The sequence below is a fragment of the Dermacentor albipictus genome, chromosome 10 (genome assembly GCF_038994185.2).
Source record: "Dermacentor albipictus isolate Rhodes 1998 colony chromosome 10, USDA_Dalb.pri_finalv2, whole genome shotgun sequence".
NCBI lineage: Eukaryota > Metazoa > Arthropoda > Arachnida > Ixodida > Ixodidae > Dermacentor > Dermacentor albipictus.
This window is the reverse complement of record NC_091830.1, coordinates 88362621-88375754: the sequence shown is the minus strand read 5'-3', so window position 1 is coordinate 88375754 and position 13134 is coordinate 88362621. Positions and strand designations below refer to the sequence as shown.

The following is a 13134-nucleotide window of genomic DNA, read 5'->3' as shown; positions in this document are numbered from 1 at the left end:
TAGTAGGAGGACAATTTAGTATGAGGATAGTTCGTGCTAGGAGAGCTTTTTTTTCGCGTTGACGCAAATATGACGGACAATTCAGTATAAGTTTACCGTTGAAGCAGTGAAAAAGGAGCTTTAAAATGTCTATTTTTCTCCGCGCAGAAAGCGACTGTATGACAGCTTTTGCCAGCAGCTTTGCCACTGACTGAGTTTGCCGGGAGGCAGAGTAGATCAAACCTTCATGCTAATCTTCGGACGCATCCATATTGTTTTCCTCTTTGTTCATGCTTTCCACACCAAGCCTGTACAAATTATCTAAGGCTGGACGTACGCTATTTTGGTAAGCGCCAAGTTTAATACAACGCGTTTGAACTGACTGTTATGGAAAAAGTAAGCTAGTGTTAGGCCGCCCCGCAGATGTTTTCTACATAATCGTGTTGTCCCTTTAAATAAAGCCGTAGACAGTTGGAACTCGGGAAGAGAACTGCTCAGAGCTTTTGCTTGTCGTTAAGGGACCCGTGTCGCAAAACATCCTATGTCGGAGTCGGACGTCGCTTGGCGAAAAATCATTCTGAACAACCACGCAGGCCCTCCGCATGGCGCAGAGAATTCAGTTACTGAAATAACTGAATTCCTCAAAGTAAAATAAGCCAGCAAAATCGTAAAGTACGAGGTAAATAGAACCTACAGACTCGATAGCGTCGGATTTTAATTTGAGTACACTGTTCCGTGGAAACTACAACACAAACACCTTTTCAGAGCGGTGCGACCCGCTCGGCTTCTTGCAACACCACCATCACGCTCGTCTCCGCACATCCGCAAGAAAGCTGCGGCTGCCGGGAAGCGTGACAAGCAGTCGGGGATCTTCGAAATATATCGCGTTCCAGAAAAAGAAAAGCCAAGCGGAAGCGTCGACCATTTTATTGTTGTTGTTAAAGCATCCGCACCTATATCGGGAGTGTATCGGGAGGACAGCGCACAAGAGAGGCATTCACTGATAAACGATCTGTGCATCTCGGCAAAGAGCAAAAAGCGCTCAAGTGCCGCTGGAACTTTGACAGCTGCAGATAACTGTTTGCGTATCTTGGCAGCCATGCCGTTCCTCCCCAGTGGCGCAATTGGTTAGCGCACGGTACTTATACGACAGTGCTCGTGAGCTATGCCGGGGTTGTGAGTTCGAGCCTCACCTGGAGAATGTTATTTTTTTATGTTACAGCCAGTTCCCCAGGATCGTGTCGATCTGTAGACACAAGACTATAAACACTCGCAAACTGCCCCGCGAAAAGGGTCCATGGTGTTGACTCTAATCTAATATTCGAATGAAAAAAAAAAACTCCGCTCCCTTCCATTCTGGGTGGAAGGGCGACCAGCGATGTCGCGTATGTGGGCCCTGTAATGGCGAAGTGCATCTTCACCGCAGGTGTTCGGGATCGGCCCTCGTATCGGGAGTGCGTAACGCCTGCTTCACCTCCGCCGTGGTTCGGCCCGGCGTTGCAATATCTTCGGTGTCGGCCCTGTCTCGACACGGACATAATCCTGGGGGAACAGCTTAATAGCTTCGCTGTAAAATTGGTTACGTCTTTGTGCTTTTTAATTAATTGATGACGACGACGAAGAGGGATACAGTGGCACGAGTGCGTTAGCGCCAACGAGCTTGCTGTGTAAGAAAACGAAGCTGGTTCCATCCTGATGATGATAGTTTTGTGTCTACACATGGACACGATCCGAGGGGAACTAGCTGTAAAATAAAAAAAAAACGTTCCCCAGGTGAGGCTCGAACTCACAACCCCGGCATAGCTCACGAGCACTGTCGTATAAGTACCGTGCGCTAACCAATTGCGCCACTGGGGAGGAACGGCATGGCCGCCAAGAGACGCAGACACTTATGTGCAGCTGTCAAAGTTCCAGCGGCACTTGTGCGCTTTTTGTTCTTTGACGAGATGCACAGATCGTTTATCAGTGAATGTCTCGCTTGTTCGCTGTTCTTCCGAGACACTCTCGATATAGCTGCAGATGCTTCACCCACAACAACAACAAAATGGATGACGCTTCAGCTTGGTTTCTTTTTTGTGTGTGTGGAACGCGATATAATTCGAAAATCCCCGACTGCTTGTCACGCTTTCCGGCAACCGCAGCTTTCTCTCGGATGTGCGGAGGCGAGCGTGATGGTGGTGTTGCAAGAAGCCGAGCGGGTCGCATCGTGCCGCTCGCGAAAGGGGGTTTGTGTTTTGGAGTTTCCACGAAACAGAATTATATTTTTTAGTGTACTCAAACTAAAATCCGACGCTATCGTGTCTGTAGGTTCTTTTTACGTCGTACTTTACGATTTTGCTGGCATATTTTACTTTGAGGAATTCAGTTATGTCAGTAACGCCTCTGTGCCACGCGGAGGGCCTGCGTGGTTGTTCAGAATGATTTTTCGCCAAGCGACGCCGGACCCTGGCATAATTTTTTTGCGACACGGTGCCGTTAACGAACAGCAAAAGCTCTTAGCAGTTATCTTCCCGAGTTCCAACTGTCTACGGCTTTATTTAAAGGGACAACACGATTATGTGGAAAGCATCTGCGAGGCGGCTCAACGCTAGCTTGGTTTTTCCATAACTGTCAGTGTCACACTGATCTCGGGGCCGTGCAGATGTTGGGAGAGATGGAGTTGGAGATTTTACTAAGAGCAAACTCAAGATAAAACACACTCAAAATGTAACTCAAAGCTCAACTGACAAAGACAAACCTCCACACTTGTGTAACCTAAATATGTCCTTATTCTCCCCTACGTTCGTCCTTAGCGCGTTCAGCGCGAAATTCCGTCAACCCTGGCCTATGGCTGCACGCTAACATAAAAACGAACGCTCTTACGAGGTTCCGCTGGCGCACGTCACTCCAAGTCCGATGCGCGTCGGCTCTTGGTCACCGTCAGTGCTCCCGCCGATTCCGCAACTTTTGCTTCCTCGGTATCGGCCGGCCAGCTCCTCCGTCTCGGATGCCGGCGTCCCGAACTATGTTGGTGAGTGGCACTCAGGCCTGCCTGGCTAGGCCTAACACCGGGCTCCGCCGCTACCTCTCCGAGTGCCGACGAGAAGCCCCGGGGACTCTCGTCCGTGCTGGTCTGACGAAGAAGCGGGATCCAATTCCTGGAGTGCCCGGCAGCGCCGTGGGAGGCTGCGGCAGGTCCAGGGAGCCTCGCTCGAACGTCGCCTAGGTCGACGGCCGCACCCTGGGTCGCCAGCATCACGAGCCCGTCCGAACTTCCAGGACTCCCGTCGCCAGTGCGAAGCTGGCGCTCCAACCTTCTTGGCCCAGAGCCACGTCGATAATCCCAGCTTGGCGCCGCTTCTCCTCCGATCACACCCCGGGTCACGCGCCTCGAGGGCTCGCGCCGTTCGGACTGGTCGGCGCGCATCGTCCTCTTTTATTTTCTGTGCCCCATGCCTCTTACATATCAGATAGGCCCCCTTTTCAGGAGTTTTTTGTTTTTTTTTTTCAAAACACTGCCTTCTGTTGGCGTTCATGGTGGTGAGTTTGACTCTCCCGCTGTGACTTGGGTGCTTTTCCTCGCGTCGTCGTGGCTCACAACACATCACCACACTGCCACGCACATTTCACCACATGCACAGTTCACAACGTTTGTGACTTCATTGTTCTCATTACTTTACATATGTACACTCAATCGTCCGCGTTACACTCTTGACATTTCACCACTCCAACGCCCTACTCATGAAATCCGCTCTACCACTACTATAGCTCACATCGCACTACTTCTGTCCGCATTGTTCAGACCTCCAGTTTGCAGACTGGGAGGTCTGCAAACACTTCCTCGAATTTATGAACCAAGTCCCTTAACTTCTCTACTTGTATTGCCGCTAGGACTTGTTTCAACCTAAGCCCCTCTGCTCCCAAGGTCTATTTATCGATATCAGTGTCTATCTCCTTGTAGTTCTTCTCTTCGGCAATCTCCAAGCAAACTCCGCTCCTCTCCTTGTTCTTCCCCTTTTCTATCGCCTTTCATTCTTCATGCTTTGTTACACCTCATTTAGCCACTGTCTTTTGGCATACATCACATGCCTTCACATACCGTTTCACGTCGCTCTGCACCCCGATTCAAAAGAACTCTCTTGTGATCCTTTCTAAAGTAGCCTTTATTCATTTGTGACCTGCAGTTACACTACCATGCCCTATCTTCAGTACTGTATCCTTGAGTTCCTTCGGAACCATCAACTGCAGCATGGAATACATATTTGGCCCCTCTTTTCGGACAAGCACTATACACGCTGTTCGCGCCGTTTGGACATGGCTTAATCAGCTCCCAAAGCGTTTCTGGAAGTTTTCTGAAGCTTTGGCCGAATCTTCGTTTCGTCTGCCGAGACACCGTCTATGATATTTCCCGAAACAGAGCTTTTATAAGCCACACCGGCGTCATACAATCCCATTGTAATCACGGAGGCAGTTGAGGCAAGCAATGGGTGCGTCACCACGTGATCAAACATGGCAGCGCCCACGGGATCGCCGCGAAAAGGGTCGATAACGCGTAGTCACGAATTGCAGCGTACTTGCGCAGGTTTTGGCAACATTTATGCAGAAAGAATGATCAAAGCTAACTAGGTCGAGTGCTTATATATAGTTCCTTGGGGATGCATTCTTCCTTATCGACAAATGGTTAACTAGTCAGGGGCCGGCTTTGTTCAGACCTCGTAACCGGAGTTTTCTACCATAGAGGAAACTCTGGCGCTACAATGCTACATGTATGGTATGGTTGGTACATGGATTTGTCTGATCTTTGTGATTGGGCTTCAGACGTTCTTGCGGCTTTGTTTACTACGCTTTACGTTCCTAAATACTGCAACGATTTTCGCGATTGCAGTATTACCACTCTCGATATTATTATACTCTTTTAGCGCCACTGCAAGGGGCGTCTCTTTCTGCTGCGTTTATCTTATACTATACGCTCGTGAAAGCAGGAGCTAACGTTTCGACAAGTGGACTTGTCTTCTTCAAGGCGACATATGCTTTCCTCGCCACAGCATATATTGGTGGGGTTCTTCTAAAGGGGAGAGGGTGTAAGGCGACAGGGTTCGGCAACGAGTCAAGGTGGGTTAGCGTGTCGAATTGAGAGTGAAGGAATCCTGTGCACAAGACCAGGGTCACGCCCCCCCCCCCCCTCCCTGTCTGTCAACGCGCGCGTGTTAGCCGGCGTGTCAACCGCGTCTGACGCGCCGGCTGAAAAAGAAAGAGAGGAGAGCAAAGGGGGGAAAAAAGAAAAAAAAGGGGGGGTGTTGATAGGCCACGAAATCAAACTACGTGTTGTTGTTTATTGCTTGAAATTTAGCATAGCGAATAGATTCTAAAGCTCGCTTTGAAACGTTTATGCTCGGCGACGGCTTTGGGAAGCTTTTTAGCTGTGTCCGCGCGATGTCCGTTTAATGTGACGTTCACTGATTGTCCTGTTTCACCGATATATCGTTTTTTTACAAAAGGAATATTCAAGCATATAAATCACATGCGAACTTGTACAAGTGAAGCTAGATTTGACTTCATGGGTATAACTATTTGCGGTGCTTTTAATTTAAATGTCACTTTGAAGGTGGCTGCAGGTTTTTCACCTGGGGCGACAACATGCTTTTAATACGGAGGAATGCTGTTGGCTGAATTTTGCGTGCACTAACATGTCTTTAATGTTCCTGTTTCGGCGATGGGTAACGCTAGGTACATCCGGAAACGCTTTTCCCAGACGCTCGTTACTTGACAATATAGGGTGGTATTTTCTTAGGATGTTGTTTATGTTTGGGAGTGCATTAGAATATTTTGTTATGAAGGCCGGTGGTCTGTCAGGTTCTAGTGTGGGCTGTTTCTTCGCCAGTTCCGACTGTCTCTCCATTCTTGACGCGGCATCATAAGCTCTATCGAGAGAAACTTGGGGATGGTTCCTTTCTGCTAGTGTTGTTTTAAGGTCATTTAGGTGGTAGATATAATCGTGGTCTTCGCTGCAGATTCTTCTTATTCGTTTCGCTTGTCCGACAAAAATTCCGGTAAAGTGTCGTACTCACTTTCCCGTTTTTTATGTAGACCGTCGCGTCCAGGAAGTTGATCTGACTAGGAGAGTGGTGAGCAGTAAATTTAATACTCGGGTGAAAGCGATTGAAATGGCTAATTAAGTCGGTTAAGGCGCTTGTGCCGTGTTCCCATATTATAAATATGTCGTCAATGTAACGAAGATAGGTGTGGGGTTTTAAAGGGTAGGATTTCAACAGGTCTGCTTCAAGCTGTCCCATGAAGATATTCCCATACGTGGGAGCGAATGGCGTACCCATGCTAGTGCCGAAAGTTTGCAGGTAGTGAATAGAATCTAATTCAAGATAGTTGAGCGTGAGAACTAACCTAAGGAGCGATAAGTAAACTTCAGGAGCGTGCGCTTGGGGATTGATTGCGAGGGATCTAGAAACGGCTTCAATTCCTTCACTCATGGGAATGTAGGTGTAAAGGGCAGAAACACCCAAAGTGACTACAATAGCGCGGTCGGAAAGGATTTGGTTGGCGTTTATGCCGTCGATAATTCGAAGGAAGTGCGGCGTGTCTTGAACGAAAGATGGGATGGTGCTGGGGATGTTTGACAGCTGGTGATTTAAGAATTTCGATAGTGACTCAGTAGGTGTGTTGTTTATTAGACACAAATAATAGGCCGACTGGGGATTTCTGCATTAATTATTTCTTCCACCGCAACTTTGTGTATTTTATTTTTGCTTTGACACGCCGGCTAACACGCGCGCGTTGACAGACCTAGGGGAGGGGGGGGGGGCGGGGGGTGGCCCTGGCCTTGTTCACAGCCTTCCTTCACTCTCAATTCGATACGCTAACCCACCTTGACTCGTTTCCGCACCCTCTCAACCTTACACCCTCTCCCCTTTAGAAGAAGCCCACCTATATATACCGTGGTGAGGAACGCATATGTCGCCTTCAAGAAGCCAAGTCCACTGGTCGAAACGTTGGCTCCTGCGTTCACCTCGTTCTCGTTTTGCTCATCGTCTTGAATTTCCATCTCCCTTACTCCCCGTGTTATCAGTGTACGCTCGTGTATTTCATGAGTAAAATGGTGTCAGCCATGAAATTAACTTTACCGTGCACTTTTAAAGAGTGAAATGCTCAGACTTCATACACTTCGTCCGTGTCTGTTGCACACCTCATCGCTTTCGCCGATGGAAAGACTTCAAGAACAGCAGACGCTCCGGAGGAATCAAGTACGACGCCGTTTTGAAAACGTCGCATGACGACGTCTTCGTTTACTTGCGCTATTGGCTAGCGAAGTAACACAACTACAGTGTACTAGACACTGTAGTGTACCCAGTGTATCTAGTACATTGTAACACATCCTAGCGCGGTCCGTGTGCCTTGGTTGCCAACTGCTGTTTTTTTTTGCTAAGTTGATCCTACTATAGATATAAAATGAAAAAATTTTTAGCGTTCGTTCGCGTTAGCGTTCAGTCAGGCTCAAACAAAAGCATGGCGAGCTTACGTTGAGTAAATTATCTCTTACTTTTTCAGTTTAGTGACTGATCGCGAGCAACATTTAATCGTGCGTTGGCTCGTCCCTTCACGAAGTGACGCACTTGTCGGGAACCGAGTTGCACCATAGAGAAATAAATATAACAAGAGGGGCCACTTGGCGAAAAGTGGCAACAGGAAATACGTCACGCTATAGTATTTACGCCGAGCGTTTGCAGCTGCGAGTATCAAAAAAGAAAGAAGAATGTGAAATGAGATCAGCAGAAATTGTTTTATTTCTTTATTCTTTCCCTGCAAAAGAAAATATGTCTGCGTATAAATTAAATTAAACTTTGCGGCTTACTTCCGTTGCCTAGCGACAGGCGAATGGCGATATTAGCTTACACTCAACACCGTTGAGCCTTTTCGCGGAGCTGGCTATGGTGTTGGGCTGCTGAGCACGAGGTCGCGGGATCGAATCCCGGCCACGGCGGCCGCATTTGGATGGGGGCGAAATGCGAAAACACCCGTGTGCTAAAATTTAGGTGCACGTTAAAGAACCCCAGGTGGTCAAAATTTCCGGAGTCCTCCACTACGGCGTGCCTCATAATAAGAAAGTGGTTTTGGCACGTAAAGCTCCAAATATTATTATTACTTTTCGCGGAGCAATTTGCTCTAGAGAAACGAAAATGGTCATAGGTGTTGAGTGTAATCTAATATTCGCATGAAAAAAAATTCAGTTCCCTTCCATTCTGTGAGGAAGGGCGACCAGCGAAGTCGCGTATGTGGGCCCCGTAATGGCGAAGTGCATCACCGCCGCGGGTTGGCCCGGTATTGCACTATCTTCGGGATCGGCCCTGTCTCGACACGGACACAATCCTGAGGGAACAGCTGAACAGCATCGCTTTAAAATTGGTTACGTCTTTGTGCATTGCAATTAATTCATGACAACGATGAACACGGGTGCAGTGGGATGAGCGTGTTAGCGCCAACGAGCCAGCTGTGCAAGAAGACGACGCTGGAGCCATCCTGATGATCATGATAGTTTTGTGTCTAATCATGAACACGATCCTGGGGGAACTAGCTGTAAAATAAAAAATAACATTCCCCAGGTGGGGCTCGAACTCACAACCCCGGCATAGCTCACGAGCACTGTCGTATAAGTACCGTGCGCTAACCAATTGCGCCACTGGGGAGGAACGGCATGACTGCCAAGAGACGCAAGCACTTATCTGCAGCTGTCAAAGTTCCTGCGGCACTTTCGCGCTTTTTGTTCTTTCACGAGAGGCAGACACCTTTTATCAGTGAATGCCTCACTTGTTCGCTGTTCTTCCGAGACATTCCCGATATAGCTGCGGATGCTTCAACCACAACAACAACAAAATGGAGGACGCTTCAGCTTGGCTATTTTTTTTTGTGTGTGTGGAACGCGATGTAATTCAAAACTCCCCGACTGCTTGTCACGCTTTCCGGCAACTGCAGCTTTCTTGCGGCCGTACGGAGGCGAGCGTGATGGTGCTGTTGCAAGAAGCCGAGCGGGGCGAGCCGCTAGGAAAAGGGGTTTGCGTTGTAGTTTCCGCGAAACAGAATTATGTATTTTAGTGTACTCAAATTAAACTCCGATGCTATCAAGTCTGTACGTTCTCTGTAGGTCGTACTTTACGATTTTACTGGCATATATTACTTTGAAGAATTCAATTATTTATATAACGCCTCTGCACCATGCGGAGGGCCTGCGTGGTTGCTCTGAATGATTTCTCGTCAAGCGACGTCCGACTCCGACATAGGATGTTTTGCGACACGGGTCCCTTAACGACAAGGACTAGCTCTGAGCAATTCTCTTCCCGAGTCGCAACTGTCCACGGCTTTATTTAAACGGACAACACGATTATGTAGAAAACATCTGCGGGGTGTCCCAACGCTAGGTTGCTTTTTCCATAACTGTCTGTTGACACGCCTTGTATTAAACTTGGCGCTTAACAAAATAGCGCACGCCCAGCCTTAGATAATATGTACAGGACTGGTGTGGAAAGTATGAACAAAGAGGGAAACAGTATGGAAGCGTCCGAAGATTACCATGAAGGTTTCATCAACTCTGTCTCCCGACAAACTCAGTCGGTGGCAAAGCTGCTGGCAAAAGCTGTCATAGAGTCGCTTTCTGCGCGGAGAAAAATAGACAATTTAAAGCTCCTTTCTCACTGCTCCAACGGTAAATTTATACTGAATTGTCCGTCATATTTGCGTCAACGCGAAAAAAGCTCTCCTAGCACCAACTATCATCATATTACATTGTCCTACTATTCCTCGCAATTCACGGATTGACATGTCGGTATGCTCTTTTCTTGGACCAACAATTGCTGATTTGAATGGCGTCGTTTTGGAATTTTTGGGCGAAGCCAAATCAACATCTTTCGAATGCAACTTTAAATTGCATTTTGCGTAAGTCGTGTTTTGTTTGTATGTTTCCCACCCTGCAGCCTGTTGCCTGTAAGGACTTCCAGCACGGTAAATAAATAAAATACAAGTTAAGCGATACGGTTACTTTATACTGGCAGATGTTTCTCCTTATATGCGTTTACTTTACAGTTAGGGGTGGGTTATTATCGCGGAAAATCGAAGGCTAAGTTTTCCCTTTTTAATTTTGCGCCGTAACCACTGCGTCAGTGCTATTGGCCATTTTCCCGGAGCAGTTCGCGCTAGAGAAACAAGATGGCGTTTCTGGCAGCGCGCCGCACGTCACCTCAGCGACAGCGCACGAATACGAAACCATTACCGCTTCCACCTTGCTTCTGCGTGTGTCTGTGTGTGTGTGTGTGTGAAAACGTTTATTGTAATGAGGTCCGGAGGTTCGACTTCTTAAGCCAAGGCGGGCCGCTCCCACGTTGACACTGTCAGGCCAAGCCTTTCAGCGACATCATGGGCCCTCTGGACGGCACTTAGTTGGTCCTGAAACAATAGACTTTGAATCCTTTTCTCCCACTGCGTCCATTCCCCAACGAGGTTGGGGAGAGTCGCGGGACACCCCGCCAGCATATGTCTGATTGCACTGATGTCATTACAATCATTTCAGTCCATCTTAATCTCGCTCTCTGGATATATGTTATTGATGGTGTGCAGTGTGGGATATGTACCTGTTTGCAATAAGCGCAGCGAGACTGCCTGAGCCCTGTTCAATTTTGAATGTGGCAATGGGAATTGCCTGAGTCCTAAATAGTAATGTTTGGTGATGTCATTGCATGTCATTAAATGATCTCTAGATTCCCTGGCTTGATGGTGAACGGCTCGGTTGTGACTGTCACGGCTAGCAAGTCCTCGTGCCAAGTCATGAGCAACCTCATTGAGATTTACCCGAGTCTCGTCCACTGTCCCCGTGTGCGCAGGAAACCATCGGATTTCAGTTCTCATAATCCGAATGTTTTCAAACAGTTTAGCTGCAACTCCAGCTACGTAGCCTTTATCAAAACACTTGATAGCGGATTTCGAATTTTAAATGCAGGCCTACTTATTACTCCTCATGGCAAGAACAATTGCCGCTTGTTCTGCCACCGGTCCTTGGTAAAAATAGTGATAGTGTCTTCCACCTTTCCTTGATAATTTGAGACAATGGCCGTATATACTTTTTTACCTTTCACCCAGGCAGCATCAACTATAGCTGCCAGTTGGTTCTGTTGCTCTATTTCCTGCAAGAGTGCTTTAGCTCTTGCGCTCCTTCTTTCGACATTATATTCTGGATGCATGTTTCTGGGGAGAGGGTTGGTTCTGATCTTGTTCCTAACGTAAGTCCTTAATTCTACTTCAGCCTCTATATTGGGCTCCTTGATGTATTCAGTTCTGTGCGATGAGCTGTCGAAAATGAAACTAAGTTTTCGCTAACGCACTGCGCTCCGATCATGCTGGATTGAATCATGTGGATTGAAGACGTGTGCAGAACTTGGCTGCAAAAATTCTGACTGGCATATTAAGGAATGAAATGAATCTCTGTGGCCTAGTCCGCGGACTGCCACTGCAACTGTCTGTACGTGTTACCAGCACTTCGAGATATACGGCTTTCTTCGAGAATACGGAGATTTGCTCGTCGGCCAGCGTCCTATCGCTAACCTTCAAAGGAAGTGCTTCAGCCCCGAACGTCAGCAAGAGTGAGTGCCGCTCGTTAAACAATCGCAAGGAAAGTAGCGCCGTTTCCTGTCCTCTTCCCCCCCCCCCATAGTACGTTTCACGCACTCTATCTACACATACCTACCCGAACTGGCATGGAATGTTACGCCCACTCTATCGCCAACGTGTCAACAAGTGAATGGGCGCACACTTGAATGTATGCACACCATATATGTACGTGCAATAAATGGCGGACTACACCGATAGTGTACGAATGGTCGAAGCTGAGTGTTTCGTGACGGTCCACAAGAGTAAGCTAGTTACTAGCGATGATGCATCTTTGCACAATAACGCAACCTCATTGTACCAGCTGTTTATTTTCAAGCGTATTTGAAAAGGCCCAAATGTAGGAGGGTATAGCATAGTAGTACTCACTCCTGTGACAGCAGAACGGTGGGCGGCTTTCATAATTGCGAGGCGGGCTATGTAGGCATCGCTCTCACATCAGCGTTGCTGGAGGGGGGATCATTTCGTTTTTAGAGGCTGCTTAGAGGTTGGATCTAACCGCTGCAAGTGTAAACACGACCAAGGGTGAGCTTTGCGTCGCGCAATGAAAAACTAGGTCCTTCAAATTCGATGGTCAGATCCTTCGGGGTAAATAAACCAATCGCCGACAAGAAATTTTTCAGAAATTGTATGGTGCCATCTTCTTTATAAAAAAATAATACAAACTGGTGAGAGTGTCAGTGCTGCCTAAATAAATATTTCAGGTGATATCAGACTACGTAACCTACTGGTGGCTACTTCGCCTTCATGTTTGGCATAGATTACATTTCCAGGGGCTGAATACGTGGTTACAACACGAAAATTCGTTCTAGACTGCACAGAGCAATTTCGCCACTTAATTTGCTTCCAAAATCTTGCAGCTATATTTAAATCTGATGAAGGGAGAACTTGAATGGTCGCAGCCCTTCACCAAAGCATCTGTAGTTTTGAATTAGAAATAGGCTTGTAGGTCCAGGTACTTGAACCAATCGAATATCACTTAAGCAATGGGGTACTAATAATTTAAACTCTCAGTACCCGCAAGTCGCTAGATGCCGTGAGCAAAGTACACAGATACACAGAATGAGTTACTTCCACAGCGCATTCCAATGATGGGTTTAAGTCACGAATGGCCAGATTTGCCGCTAACATTCTGCAAGAAAGAGGGGTACACGGTCTGGAAGACGAAGGAAAAATGTGTAGTCGAAAATACAGCTCACTGTATCTATACTACACTATTCTTCCTTTTACGAGGCGTAAGTCGCTACGACAACAGTCTTTATTTTCATTAGGTCACACTGCAAAGTCTCACTTAACATTCAGTGAGACACGTGTCTTGTATTACTAGAAAAATAATTAGAGGACGCTTAAGCTTCGTCTTCAAAAGTGGAACGCAATAGCATTCAAAGATGCATGACGGCTTCTCACGCTTCCCGGCAACTGCAACTTAGGGAAATGTTCACCGGGAAAGGCTGGTGGCGAACGCTATGCACGAAGACGAGCTTTGTGGTTCTTTTTTGTTATAGTGTGCAAGGA

General features: G+C 47.4%; 3 non-coding genes across 3 annotated transcripts; 1 reads left to right on the top strand and 2 right to left on the bottom strand.

Annotated features, from left to right (window-relative positions):
• Nucleotides 1–1088: 1088 nt before the first annotated feature.
• TRNAI-UAU (transfer RNA isoleucine (anticodon UAU)) lies at nucleotides 1089–1180 on the top strand. Its single transcript is given in 2 exon segments — nucleotides 1089–1126; nucleotides 1145–1180. It is a non-coding gene; the product is annotated as a tRNA-Ile (tRNA).
• Nucleotides 1181–1744: 564 nt separating this feature from the next.
• Nucleotides 1745–1836, bottom strand: TRNAI-UAU (transfer RNA isoleucine (anticodon UAU)). Its single transcript is given in 2 exon segments — nucleotides 1745–1780; nucleotides 1799–1836. It is a non-coding gene; the product is annotated as a tRNA-Ile (tRNA).
• A 6726-nt stretch (nucleotides 1837–8562) lies between these two features.
• TRNAI-UAU (transfer RNA isoleucine (anticodon UAU)) lies at nucleotides 8563–8654 on the bottom strand. The gene is given in 2 exon segments: nucleotides 8563–8598; nucleotides 8617–8654. It is a non-coding gene; the product is annotated as a tRNA-Ile (tRNA).
• Nucleotides 8655–13134: the final 4480 nt, after the last annotated feature.